The sequence below is a fragment of the Canis lupus genome, chromosome X, assembly GCF_003254725.2.
Source record: "Canis lupus dingo isolate Sandy chromosome X, ASM325472v2, whole genome shotgun sequence".
In the NCBI taxonomy this organism is placed as follows: Eukaryota; Metazoa; Chordata; class Mammalia; order Carnivora; family Canidae; genus Canis; species Canis lupus.
Window position 1 is genome coordinate 44,575,529 of NC_064281.1, and position 12,497 is coordinate 44,588,025.

Genomic DNA, 12,497 nt, shown 5'->3' on the forward strand with positions numbered 1-12,497 from the left:
GTGAGTGCCTTGGTGTGTTTGTATGTTCAGAGTTGGGGGTTGGAGATGTGGAAAGATCCCATTGTTAAGAAAAGGCCAAATCCCTACAATGAAGGAGAGAATGGAGGGGACTTTCTCTTCCTTGAGGGCAGGGGGTGGGGAGAGAAAAGGGCAGTCCTCAAGACAGAAGAAAAGCTAGGAACAGGAATCAAACCAGAGTGGAATATCCCCAGAAGGCATAACTTTTTGTGGAGAAGAAGGTGATGGGTGATTTTCTATGGGCTCTAAGAACATTGATATTTAGCCATCATTTCCCAGTAGTTTTGTTCCATATTATAATTGCCTCTAGTTCCTCTACTTACCTTTTACCTGACAGTAAGATCTACTGCTCTCATAAAGTCTAGAGTGGTGTTTGGGGGGATTTCAGGAGAAGGGCATCAGGCAAAGCATTGCATTACTGTTCCACTTTGGTCCTACTCCAAGGGAATCTCCTCCTGGACATCCAGACGGAGACCAGCATCCAATCTAATCTGTGATCCCCTGAGAGGGTTTTGACACATAGAGAAGTGGCTGGCAGGTGGATACTGGCAGTGGGCTTGAAGCAAACTCCTCTTACAAACATAACTTGGGTGACTCAAAGAGACCCTGAGATCAGGAGAATGGGCAAGGCTTTGGGTTCTGTCCAGTGTGGGTTATTCAATAGGAGTGGGGATGAGATTCCTCAGATTTTTTGGACTTCCAGTACAGGGAAGGGATTCCAGTACATGGGAAATGGTGCCCAGCTGCAACCCAGGAAAAGAGAGTGAGGCTGGACAAATGGACTTCCAGAGATATCTACAAAACTGGGAGAGAAGGGAGGGGCAGATGGGACATGCCCTCACATTTGGTGCTGTCTCTCCTCACAAATTGGTGCACCGGGAAGCCTCATGTCCTGCCTGGCACCATGCTTGCCCAGCCTCAGAAATGGGGAGAAAATGCAAAGGAAGAAGTTGGCTACACTGGATAAGGGGAGAGGGAAGGGGCGCTTCAGTACTTTTGCTGTATTCCAAAATTGGGAGCCTGGCAGAGACCTCCCTCCTCTGAGTCTCTCCAAGGCCCTTAGTGGAACAGGGGAGGTGGAGCAGGAAGTAGGAGTTTTAATAACTGGTCTCATGGTCTGGGTAGAGGTCTCCCAGGCTAAAGAGGAGAGGAGGAAGTTGTCTGTCCTGAGTGACTCGTGGAGTCACTGTGGATCAAAGACCTTTTCTGGAAGCAGTACTTTTGAAATCTGGCCAGAACTGAGGCTCATGTCAGAAAATGGGGCTACTGGAACCCCCACCACCCATAATGTGATAGAGGCTACAGGGTAGGACGAGGAGGAGCAGGTTATGGGGCAGGAATCCTGGGTTTCATGGGCATGGTTTGGGGGTACAACAAATTATTGGTGAGAAGGTGGCTAAGGGGCAAGGGAGTCCAGGTCTTCCAACCATGTGGGTACATTATGGAGAGGTAGAAATTCTGGGTTCATATTGGACCTCTCTACAATTTCTGTCCTCCTCCACCAGGCATGGGCACAGGGCAAGATGGAACTAAATAGACTGTGCTTTTATTGTTTTTTTTAATTTTAATTTTTTTAGACTGTGCTTTTAAATCCCTGAATAGGGGCTTGTGTACCTCAGTGGAAGACACATTTCTCTGCCTTTCTCTTTGTCTCATTCTTAGTCCCTAGACGTGACAGGAAACAGATAGCTTGGTTACCATGGGAACGGAAGCTGAGTGATGCATTGGACTGTGGGAGAAAAGCAGAGGTGGTCCTGACATAAAGGCCCTCAGGGGAAGAGATTTGAGCAACGCACTCATATTTGAAAGAATTCACAATTTCTACAGGTAGGTTGAGCCCAGCCCTGTAATTATTATTACACAGAAAACACGCAGGTGCATGCACGCACACACACACACACACACACACACACACACACACACACACAAGGAAATGCACATTTCTCTGCAGCATACTGCAGGCCCACAGAATTCATTATCCTCTTCCTTTTCTCACTCCTCCCTGCATTGTTTTTCGGTTTCTCCTCATTGCATCTTCCTCTATCCCTCATCTCAGTCTCTCCCTCCTTAGTTTTTCATTTTGGTCCCCCTTTGTTCTGTCCTCTCTTTCCCTCCTCCTTCTCTCTGTTCTTCCTCGCACCCACTCTCCCCTGCCCCTACCCAGCTGCTTATGGAGTGACTAAGAATTAATTCATCCAATTATGATCGGCTAATATGGCCATGCATATTGAGCTTTCAGCCTGGTAGGGCAGTGCGTCATAAAATGAATCACAAAGGCATCATTGTTACATTGCAAATTATGATAAGTGATATGTAATTAAATGACAAGGAGCTATGACTATGAACAATAGGGGAACTAATTTCCATGGTGGGTTCAGTGGAGGGAATGTCACTGGCATTTGGTGTTCTGCCCTCCAGTGTTTTCTTATTGCCTCTTTAGGTAACTGTCTTCCCCTTAATGTTGAGGACAACTATCCTCTTCCATCGTTTGCAGCGGGATGGAACTCTCATGACAAGACCTAGCGATCCTGCCCTCTACTACCCAAGGTGTGAACATGAAGTCCAACTGCATGCCCACTCCTTGGGATCTAACACATGCACCGAAACAGGGTGAGGAGCTGTTTTATCGTGTCACTGGACGCTTGCTCCTGTTTCCAAGTGCCTCCAGGCACCTCTGTTCATGTCCTTCATCCATTCTCCTTCTCATTCTTTGTTCTTCTGTTGATTCTTCCTTCGGTACTCCTGGCTATATCCTCTTCGTTAGACACCTAACCCCACAAGGACAAACAGGATGGGTGAGGAGACAATAATTATAAAGTATGAGAAGGTGGAAAGCAGACAGATGAGTGATGTCTGACTTAACTGACTCAAGAGCATTTAATCCTAACCCACCAGTGACGAAAAGTCCAAAGCAATGGTCTTTAATCCTCCTCACCAGACCTTCAGTAGTTTGTGAGATTGGCAGTGGCATGTTCCCCTGCACTTTAGGGGTAATGGTAGGGGTTGTAAATTACATGATGGCTCTAAAGTATAGATAAGACACAGATAGACACCCAGAACCCCTCTCGGCAACCTCTGGCGGGGAAAATTGCTTTCCCCAAACCCTTGGGAGCTTGAGGAAACACTTACTCTCTGAAGGGGATAAATGGATGATTAATGGACTTTAAGATCTCAGCCTCAGGTGAAGGCAGGCCTCCAAACCCAATATAGGGATTTAAGTAAAAAAGCTACATAACAGTTTAATTCCTAGCTTCATTCCCAACTTGTACAAACTGCTGGCATCTTGCCTTTTCCCATAGATGCAGGAGATCCTTCCCTGAGAAATCGAACCATCACAGGAGGAGAGATTCAATAATTATAGCAGGCACAAGACTCTCGAGTTTTCATACTAGTCAGTTCAAAATAGTTTCAAATTTCAACGTGATTTCTTCTTAGAGCGCTGGGTATTCAGGAAGATATTTCTTTCTTTACAAACATATGAGGGATTTTTCTAATGATTTGGGTTATTAATTTACAGTTTAATGGCATGGTGGTCAGAGAATATACAAATCACCAAAGAATCGATTCTTTATGTACACTCCTGGGACTCTCCTTATTAGAATATGTTTCTCTAACTTTTCAGTGGAATACAACACCAAAACGGAATTGCATGAATCATAAATGTACCACTCAGTAAATTATTATATCACAAATATCTGAGTAGCTACAATCCAGGTCAAGAGATCTGGCATTGCCAGCAACCAAAAATCAGCCTTATGCCTCTACCTAGTCATTGCTATGTGCCACCTCAGCAAGTCTAACCAGTATTTCGACTTTTAACATTGGAATTTTGCCTATTTGTGAACTTCATTGCAAGTGATAAATACAATCATTATAGTACATATTCTTGTAATCTAGCTTTCTTTTGGCAACATTATATTTTTCACTTACTACTCTTCATTCTTTTGTAGTTTGTTAACTGAGTTCCTGGATATTCATTGCTGAATAATATTTCAACGTGTGTAAATATACCACGATTTTTTGTACAATCTGTTTCTGATGGACATTTCAGTAGTTTCCAGTCCTGGAGTATTAAAAATATTACTGTGGACAACATTCATATGCATGTCCTTTGATTCACATGTGTATGCATTTAGGGCTGTACTGCCTGGATCATTTTTATTACTTTTTCTTTCCTTATGGTATACCAGGGATAACCTGGTCTTCTTCATGGTCTCAGAGGGATGACTTTCAATATTTCATGATTAAGTGCAATGGTTTTGGTAGGCTTTTATATTTTCAAGTTTTTTTTAAAAAAAGACTTATTTATTAGAGAGAGAGAGAGAGAGAGCACTTATGAGTGGGGGGAGGGACAGAGGGAGAGAAACTTCAGGCAGACTCCCCTCTGAACAGGGAGCCCAAGGCCAGGCTTGATCTCACAACCTGTGAGATCATGACCTGAGCCAAAACCAAGAGTCAGAAGCTAAACTAAGCTAAACTGAGCCACCCAGCTGCTCCTGTTTTTGTAGGCTTTTCAAAATATTCTGATTGGTTTGGTTTTTTTTTCTGTTGTTTTTTTTCCTGATTGGTTTAAGAGAGTTCTCTTTTATTGCTAGTTTGCTTAGAGGTTTTATCATAAATGTATTTTTACTTTTTAAAATATTTCCAACATTATTGGTATATATATTTGGCATATAACATTTGTAAATTTAAACAGCATGATGATTGGATACACACACACTCACATATATGTGAAATGATCACTACAATAAAGTCAGTTAATAACTCCTTCACAGTACATAATTATAATAGTTTGGTGAGAATATTTAAGATATTGGTTTTTAGCGACTTTCAAATACATGTAACACTATTGTTAACTATAATCACCATGCTGAACATTAGTACTCCAGAACTTTTTCATCTTATAACTGAGAGTCTGCCTCCCTTGACCAACATCTCCCCACATCCCCCACCCCCTAGCCCTTGGCAAGCACCTTCTACTGTCTGTTTCTATGATGGCGTTGTTTTAGATTCCACATATAAGTGAGATCATACAGTATTTGTCTTTGCCTGTTTGACTTATTTCACTTAGCAGAATGCCCTCAAGGGCCTTCCATGTTGTCACAGGTGGCAGGATTTTCCTCGTGTTTATGACTGAATAATGCCCCACTATAAAACCTTTTTTATCCATTCATCTGTTGATAGACACCTAGGTTATTTTCAAGTTTTGGCTATTGTGCATAATGCTGGAATAAACACCGGGGTGCAGATATCTCTTAGAGATAGTGCTTTTACTTTCTTCAGATATAAACTCAGAATCGGAACTGCTAGATCCTAGGGCAGTTCTATTTTTAACTTTTTGAGGAACTTCCATACTATTTTCCAAAGTTCCTGTACCAGTTTACATTCCCACCAACAGTGCACAAGGGTTCGCTTTCTCCACATTGTTGGGTGTTTAGTTTTTAAAACTCAAATTCATGACATATTTTCTTCTGCATCTGCAGGGAATGTAACGAATTTTTCTTAATATATTAATTCTGTGAAATACATCTATTTTTCAAGTGCTCAACCACTCCATTTGTAGAACTGTCTTGACTTTCTTCTGATATATTAGCCTTTTAAAACATATAACGGGATTTGTTTTGTTAGTGTTTTATTCGTGATTTTTCCTTCTATGCTTTTGTGAAGGATTGGCCTGTGCATTTCATTTCTTATAATGTTCTTATAATGTTTAGGCCTCATAGAATGAAATGAGAGGTGATTCCTCTTTTTTCCCATTTTCTGGCTGGTATGCAAGATTGCCATTATTTCTTCCTAAAAGTTTTGTAGATTTAATTGGTGGGGTCATCAGAATATGGAAATTGTTTGTTGCTGTTTTCTTCAGATTCCACGTATTTAGTATTTAGAAGCATTCAGAGGATGGTTTGTTGTTTTTGTGTCATTTGTGTTTTCTTGAAGTTTGCACATTGTATCTAAACCTTCAGATTTATTTACATACAGCTGCTCATGATTTTGACTAATGATCTTGTAATATCCTTATTGTCCGTAGCTATGTCTCTTCATTTGTTCCAGACATTGTTTTTTAGATAACTTCTCTCTTTTACCTTCAGGCCCACAAAGGTGATGGTCAATTGTGCTGTCCTTCTGAAGAACCAACCTTGGCTATTTTGTTTTATCTTTAATGTATTAATGCTCTTATCCTTATTTCATTTCACCTGCTTTCTTTGACTTTAGTCTGCCATTCTATTAAATTACTGAAATAGACATGCAGGTTATATTTATTTTTTTATGCCTTTCTTTTTGGAGTATATACATTAAATCAGTATCCTACAAATTTTCATAATACACAGTTAAAATATATGTATTTAAATTTTTTGTTTTATTTTTATCTTATTGTTAGCTAGAAAGACTTTTCAATACGCAAATGTATTTCTTCCAAGGGTCGCCCCAATGTGATCTCAAGAGTCCACGTTAACTCCTTTTCTGGGAACTTCCTTTTCTCAGTTGTTGTATTCCTGAAGAGCCTGGGCCATGAAGAGTTTGCCTAAGTTTTGGGCAGTGAACTCCTTGATGTTCTGGCAGTAAGTGTTAATCTGGCCTGCAATGAGTAGAGAATCCATCCTGGCAGGAGGCTGGGGTGGTTTGAAAAGTTTGGACAGATCCTCCTCAGGCAGTGGGGCTTCTCTTTGACTCTGGTGCTGCATATTCTCCTGCCGGCGAGGCTGCTGATACTGACGTTTCTGCTGCTGTTGTTTACTCGTGTTCCTCATGTATGTGTTATATTTAACTATATCTTGGCTCATTTCATCCACTCTGTCCATCAGCAACTGTAGATTCTTCCCCAAATGATTGCTGCTAGCAAGACTGAGCAATTCATGTTTATCTGCTACAGCTGACTTCTTCTCAAGCTCCCACAATAGGACGTTGATCAGATGTGAATTTTTAATTCCAATCGGCACTTCTTCAAACGTGTGCTCAAAGGTGATATTTCCCTTTTTCAATGCTTCAGGAGAAAAATCCTTCTCTTCACAAACTTCCATTAGTTTAGGAGTCAGTCTGTATGCTTTCAGCGAGAGAGACCCTTGGGCAGCTTTTATGGGATTGTAAATGAGAACGACAGATTCTTCAATGGCATGCTGGTAACTGAACTGAGAATCCAGGAGTGCTCAGGTGACGAACAAACCATAGTATGTGGACTGGTACCAGCCCACGTGGAGGTGATTGATGTTGACATGGCAAAGGCTGCACATCATTTCCACCTGATACTGGACTTCATCAAAATCAGCATCATCTTCTGTGTGCTGGGGGAAAGGGAAGCAGTTGGTAATTTCAAGTCAATCTTCTACAACCAAGCCCAAAAGCACTTCTTGAACCACTTCGGTTGCTTGTCCCTCTTCTTGATAATGTTCGATTATTTTTAATACCACCAAGCCATCTATCTGCCCTTGTTTCACGGCAGAATCTCTGGACCCGCCTTTGCCTTTGCCTTTCCCCACCTGGCCGGTGGTGGAGCTGGAAGAAGGGGCAGCAGAGCCGGTGCCTTCCTTGCGGGATGCCATCTTTTCCTAAAATTTCATTAACACTTTCTTCTTTGAGCTCTGAGTTAAATATCCTCTAAGGAAGGATATTTCTTAATAAAAAGCACATGGGTGATTTTCTAGCTATCACTGGTTATTAACTTAAAGCCTAATGGCATGGTAGTCAGAGACACTACTCCTTATTATTTCATTGTCTCAAAATTTGCTAAGATGCGCATCATGGTCAACGTGTAGTCAGTTTTGATAAATATAAATATCACTTAAAAGCCCATGTATCCTGCAGTTGTCGAGTGCACCAATATAAATGCATTCGTTCAATGAGACCAGCATTACATTACCCTGATACCAAAGCCAAACAAAGACACGACAACAAAAGAGAATGAATACCTCTGATTAACATAGATGCAAAAATCCTTAACAAAATACTAGCAAACCAAACCTAACAATACAATAAGAAAATCATTCACCACAATCAAGTGGGATATATTCTCAGGATGCAAAAACGGTCCACCATTTGCAAATCATTCAACACGATACATCAAACTAATAAGAGAAAGTTTAAAACCATATGATCCTTTCAATAGATGCAGAAAAAAACACTTGACAAAGTGCAACATCCATTCATGATAAATACCCTCAACAAAGTAGGTGCAGAAGGAACATACCTCAACACAATAAAGGGCTTATATGAAAAACCCACAGTCAACATCAATATTCAATACTCAATGGAGAAATACTGAAAGCCTTTCCCTTCACGTCAGGAACAAGACAAGGATGTCCACTCTCATCAGTTTTATTCAACACAGTACTGGAAGTCCTAGCCACAGCAATCAGACAACAAAAAGGAATAAAAGTCATCCAAATCTGAAAGGAAGAACTAAAACTTTCACATTTGTAGATGGATGACATGATATAATTTATGGCAAATGAGTGAATGGGTGACGGGCACTGGGGGTTATTCTGTATGTTAGTAAATTGAACACCAATAAAAAATAAATTAACTTTAAAAAAAAAACAAATGTTAACTAATTGAAAGAGTGCTCATTCAATAAATCATTCATTCAGTGAAAAACAAACAAACAAACAAACAAAAAAAAAAAACAAAAGACTCCACCAAGAAACAAATAGAACTAATAAACAAATTCAGTAAAGTCACAGGGTACAAGATGAATGTACAGAAATCTGTTGCATTTCTTTTCTTTAAGATTGTATTTATTTATTCATGAAAGACAGAGAGAGAGAGAGAGAGGCAGAGACATAGGCAGAGGGAGAAGCAGGTTCCCTGTGGGGAGCCCGATGCAGGACTTGAACCCAGGACCCCGAGATCACGCCCTGAGCCGAAGTCAGACTCTTAACCAGTGAGCCACCCAGGCGTCCCTCTGTTGCCTTTCTATACACTAATAATGAAGCAGCAGAAAGAGAAGTTGAGAAAACCATCCCATTTACAATTGCGCCAAGAAGAACAAAATACCCAGGAATAAACTTAACCAAAAAGGTGAAAGACCTGTACTCTGAAAACTACAAAACATTGATGAAAGAACGTGAAGAGGACACAAAGAAATGGAAAAACATTCCATCCTCACAGATTGGAAGAACAAATATTATTAAAATGTCTATGCAACCCAAAGCAATCTACGGATCTAATGCAATCCCCATCAAAACAACTACAGCTCTTTTCACAGAACTGGAACAAAAAAAAAATCCTAAAAATTTATATGGAACCACAAAGGACCACAGGGAGCTAAAGCAATCTTGAGAAAGAAAAACTAAACTGGCAGTATCACAGTTCTAGAATTCAAGTTCTATTACAGAGCAGTAGTAATCAAAAGCAGTATGGTACTGCCCCAAAACTAGACACATAGTCAGTGGAACACAATAGAGAGTGCAGAAATTAATGCACAGCTATATGGTCAATTAAGGTATGACAAAAAGGGTGAGAGTATACAACGGGGGAAAAGACAGTCTCTTCAACAAAGACTGTTGGGAAAATTGGATAGCTACATGCAAATGAATGGAACGGGACTGCTATCTTACACCATACACAAAAAGAAACTCAAAATGGATTTAAAGATCTAAATGAGAGACCTGAAACCATAAAAATGCTACAAGGGAGCACACGTAGTAATTTCTGTAACATCAATCACAGCATCATTTTTCTAGATACGTCTCCCGAGACAAGGGAAAGAAAAGCAAAAATATACTGTCGGGACTACATCAAAATAAAAAGCTTCTGTAGAGGGACACCTGGGTGGCTCAGTGGTTAAGCGTCTGCCTTCAGCTCAGGGCGTGATCCTGGAGTCCCGGGATCGGTCCCACATCGGGCTCCTTGCATGGAGCCTGCTTCTCCCTCTGCCTACGTCTCTGCCTCTCTCTCTCTCTCTCTCTCTCTCTGTCTCATGAATAAATAAACTTTTAAAAATGCTTCTGTACAGCGAAGGAAGCAATCAACAAAACTAAAAGGCAACCTATTGAATGGGAGAGAATATTTGCAAATGATATATCCAAAGATATTGGGTTAATATCCAAGATCTATGAAGAACTTGTACAAATCAATACCTAAAAACCAAATTTAAGGGCAGCCCTGGTGGCTCAGCGGTTTAGCGCCGCCTTCGGCCCAGGGTGTGATCCTGGAGACCCGGGATCGAGTCCCATGTCGGGCTCCCTGCATGGAGCCTGCTTCTCCCTCTGCCTGTGTCTCTGCCTCTCTCTCTCTCTCTGTATCTCTCATAAATAAATAAATAAATAAATAAATAAATAAATAAATAAATTCCTTAAAAAAGCAAATTTAAAAATCCAACTTAAGAATGGGCAGAAGACATGCACAGATATTTCTCCAAAGAAGACATCCAGATGGCCAACAGATACATGAAAAGATGTTCTACATCACTGATCATCGGAGAAATGCCAATCAAAAGTACAATGAGATCACACCGCACACCTCTCAGAATGGCTAAAATCACCAACACAAGAAACAACAGGTGTTGACGAGGTTGTGGAGAACGGGTAACTGGATGGAAATGCAAACTGCTACAGTTGCTGTAGAAGACAGTAAAGGGTTGCTCAGAAAGTTAAAAGTAGAACTACCATATGATCCAGCAATCAGATTACTAGGTAGTGACACAAAATATACAAGAACACTAAATTCAAAGGGATATTTGACCCACAGTTTTATGGGTTATAAACCTATATTTATTGCAGCATTACTTACAATTGCCTAATTATGGAAGCAGCAAAGGAGCAACGGAAACAAAGGAGTAAAGGGAAAAGAGGGAGAGAGAGAGAGAGAGAGAGAGAGGGAGAGAGAGAGGGAAACCAAGGAACAGACTCCTAACTATAGAGAACAGATTGATGGTTACCAGAGTGGAGTTTGATGAGGGGATGATCAAAATAGGTGGTGGGGACTAGAGAGTACAATTATCATGGTGAGCACTGAGTAATGTACAGAAATGTGGAATCACTATATTGTACACCTGAAACAAATAAAGACTGTATATCAACTATACTGGAATTAAAATTTAAAAACAATAAAAACATACATGCATATTGCCAAGTTTGTTCATTATATTTTTTATGTATTTTTTTTATTGGAGTTCAATTTGCCAACATATAGTATAACACCCAGTGCTCATCCCTTCAGGTGCCCCCCTCAGTGCCCATCACCCAGTCACCCCATCCCCTCACCCACCCACCTCCCTTTCCACTACCCCTTGTTCGTTTCCCAGGGTTAGGAGTCTCTTATGTTCTGTCACCCTCTCTGATTTTTCCCACTCATTTTCTCTCCTTTCCCCTATAATTCCTTTCACCATTTTTTATATTCCCTGTATGAGTGAAACCATATAATGACTGTCCTTCTCCGATTGACTTCTTACTTCACTCAGCATAATACCCTCCAGTTCCATCCACGTCGAAGCAAATGGTGGGTATTTGTCATTTCTAATGGCTGAGGAATAGTCCATTGTATATATTGACCACATCTTCTTTATCCATTCAACTGTCAATGGACACCGAGGCCCCTTCCACAGTTTGGCTATTGTGGACACTGCTGCCATAAACATTGGGTTGCACGTGTCTCAGCTTTTCACCGCATCTGTATCTTTGGGGTAAATCCCCAGCAGTGCAATTGCTGGATCGTAGGGCAGTTCTATTTTTAACTCTTTGAGGAACCTCCACACAGTTTTCCAGAGTGGCTGCACCAGTTCACATTCCCACCAACAGTGCAAGAGGGTTCTCCTTTCTTCACGTCCTCTCCAACATTTGTCTTGTTAATTTTCACCGTTCTCACTGTGTGAGTGTTCATTGTATTTTTCAAATCTTTTATATCTTTGTAATTTTTTATCAGAACATTCTGTCGGTAGTGAGAAAATTGTTTTAAAACCTCCCATCATGCTTATGGATTCACATATATGTCCTCGCAGCTCTGCCAAGGTTTGTGTTATATTATGAGACTGTTGTTCAGTGCAAACAGGCTCATAACTTTTATATCTCTGGTGAGTTATGCCTGTTATGATTATTAGGCATCCATTTTTACCTATTGTAATGCTTCTTTGCCTAAAAGGCCATTGTTTCTGATGTAAATCAAGCTACACCAGCTTGTCTTTCTTAATATTTTAAGGTATATGTTTTTCTAATTTGTAACGTTGAATTTTTTGTATAGCTATACTTGAAGTACATTTTTGTAAGCACCATAAGGTTGGTTTCCGTCTTCTTCTCCTCCTTACCCGTCCTTCATCCTCCTCTTTTTCCTCCTCCTCCTCCTCTGCATCCAGACTATTAATCTTTGTCTTCTAATTGGAGTATTTACCTCTATAGTGATTATTGACACATTCAGGTTTAAATCTAACATCTTAGTATCTTCTATTTCTCCTGCTTGTTTATGCTCATTTATCTCTTAGTTTTTGCCTTCTTTTGGATTAATTTAAAAATGCGTCTATTTTCCACCTCTATCACCTTGATAGATATTTG

The 12,497-nt window shown here is 40.4% G+C and overlaps 1 pseudogene; it reads right to left on the minus strand.

Annotated features, from left to right (window-relative positions):
• Nucleotides 1–6,405: 6,405 nt before the first annotated feature.
• On the minus strand, nucleotides 6,406–7,556 carry LOC118353683 (eukaryotic translation initiation factor 3 subunit H-like; annotated as a pseudogene).
• Nucleotides 7,557–12,497: the final 4,941 nt, after the last annotated feature.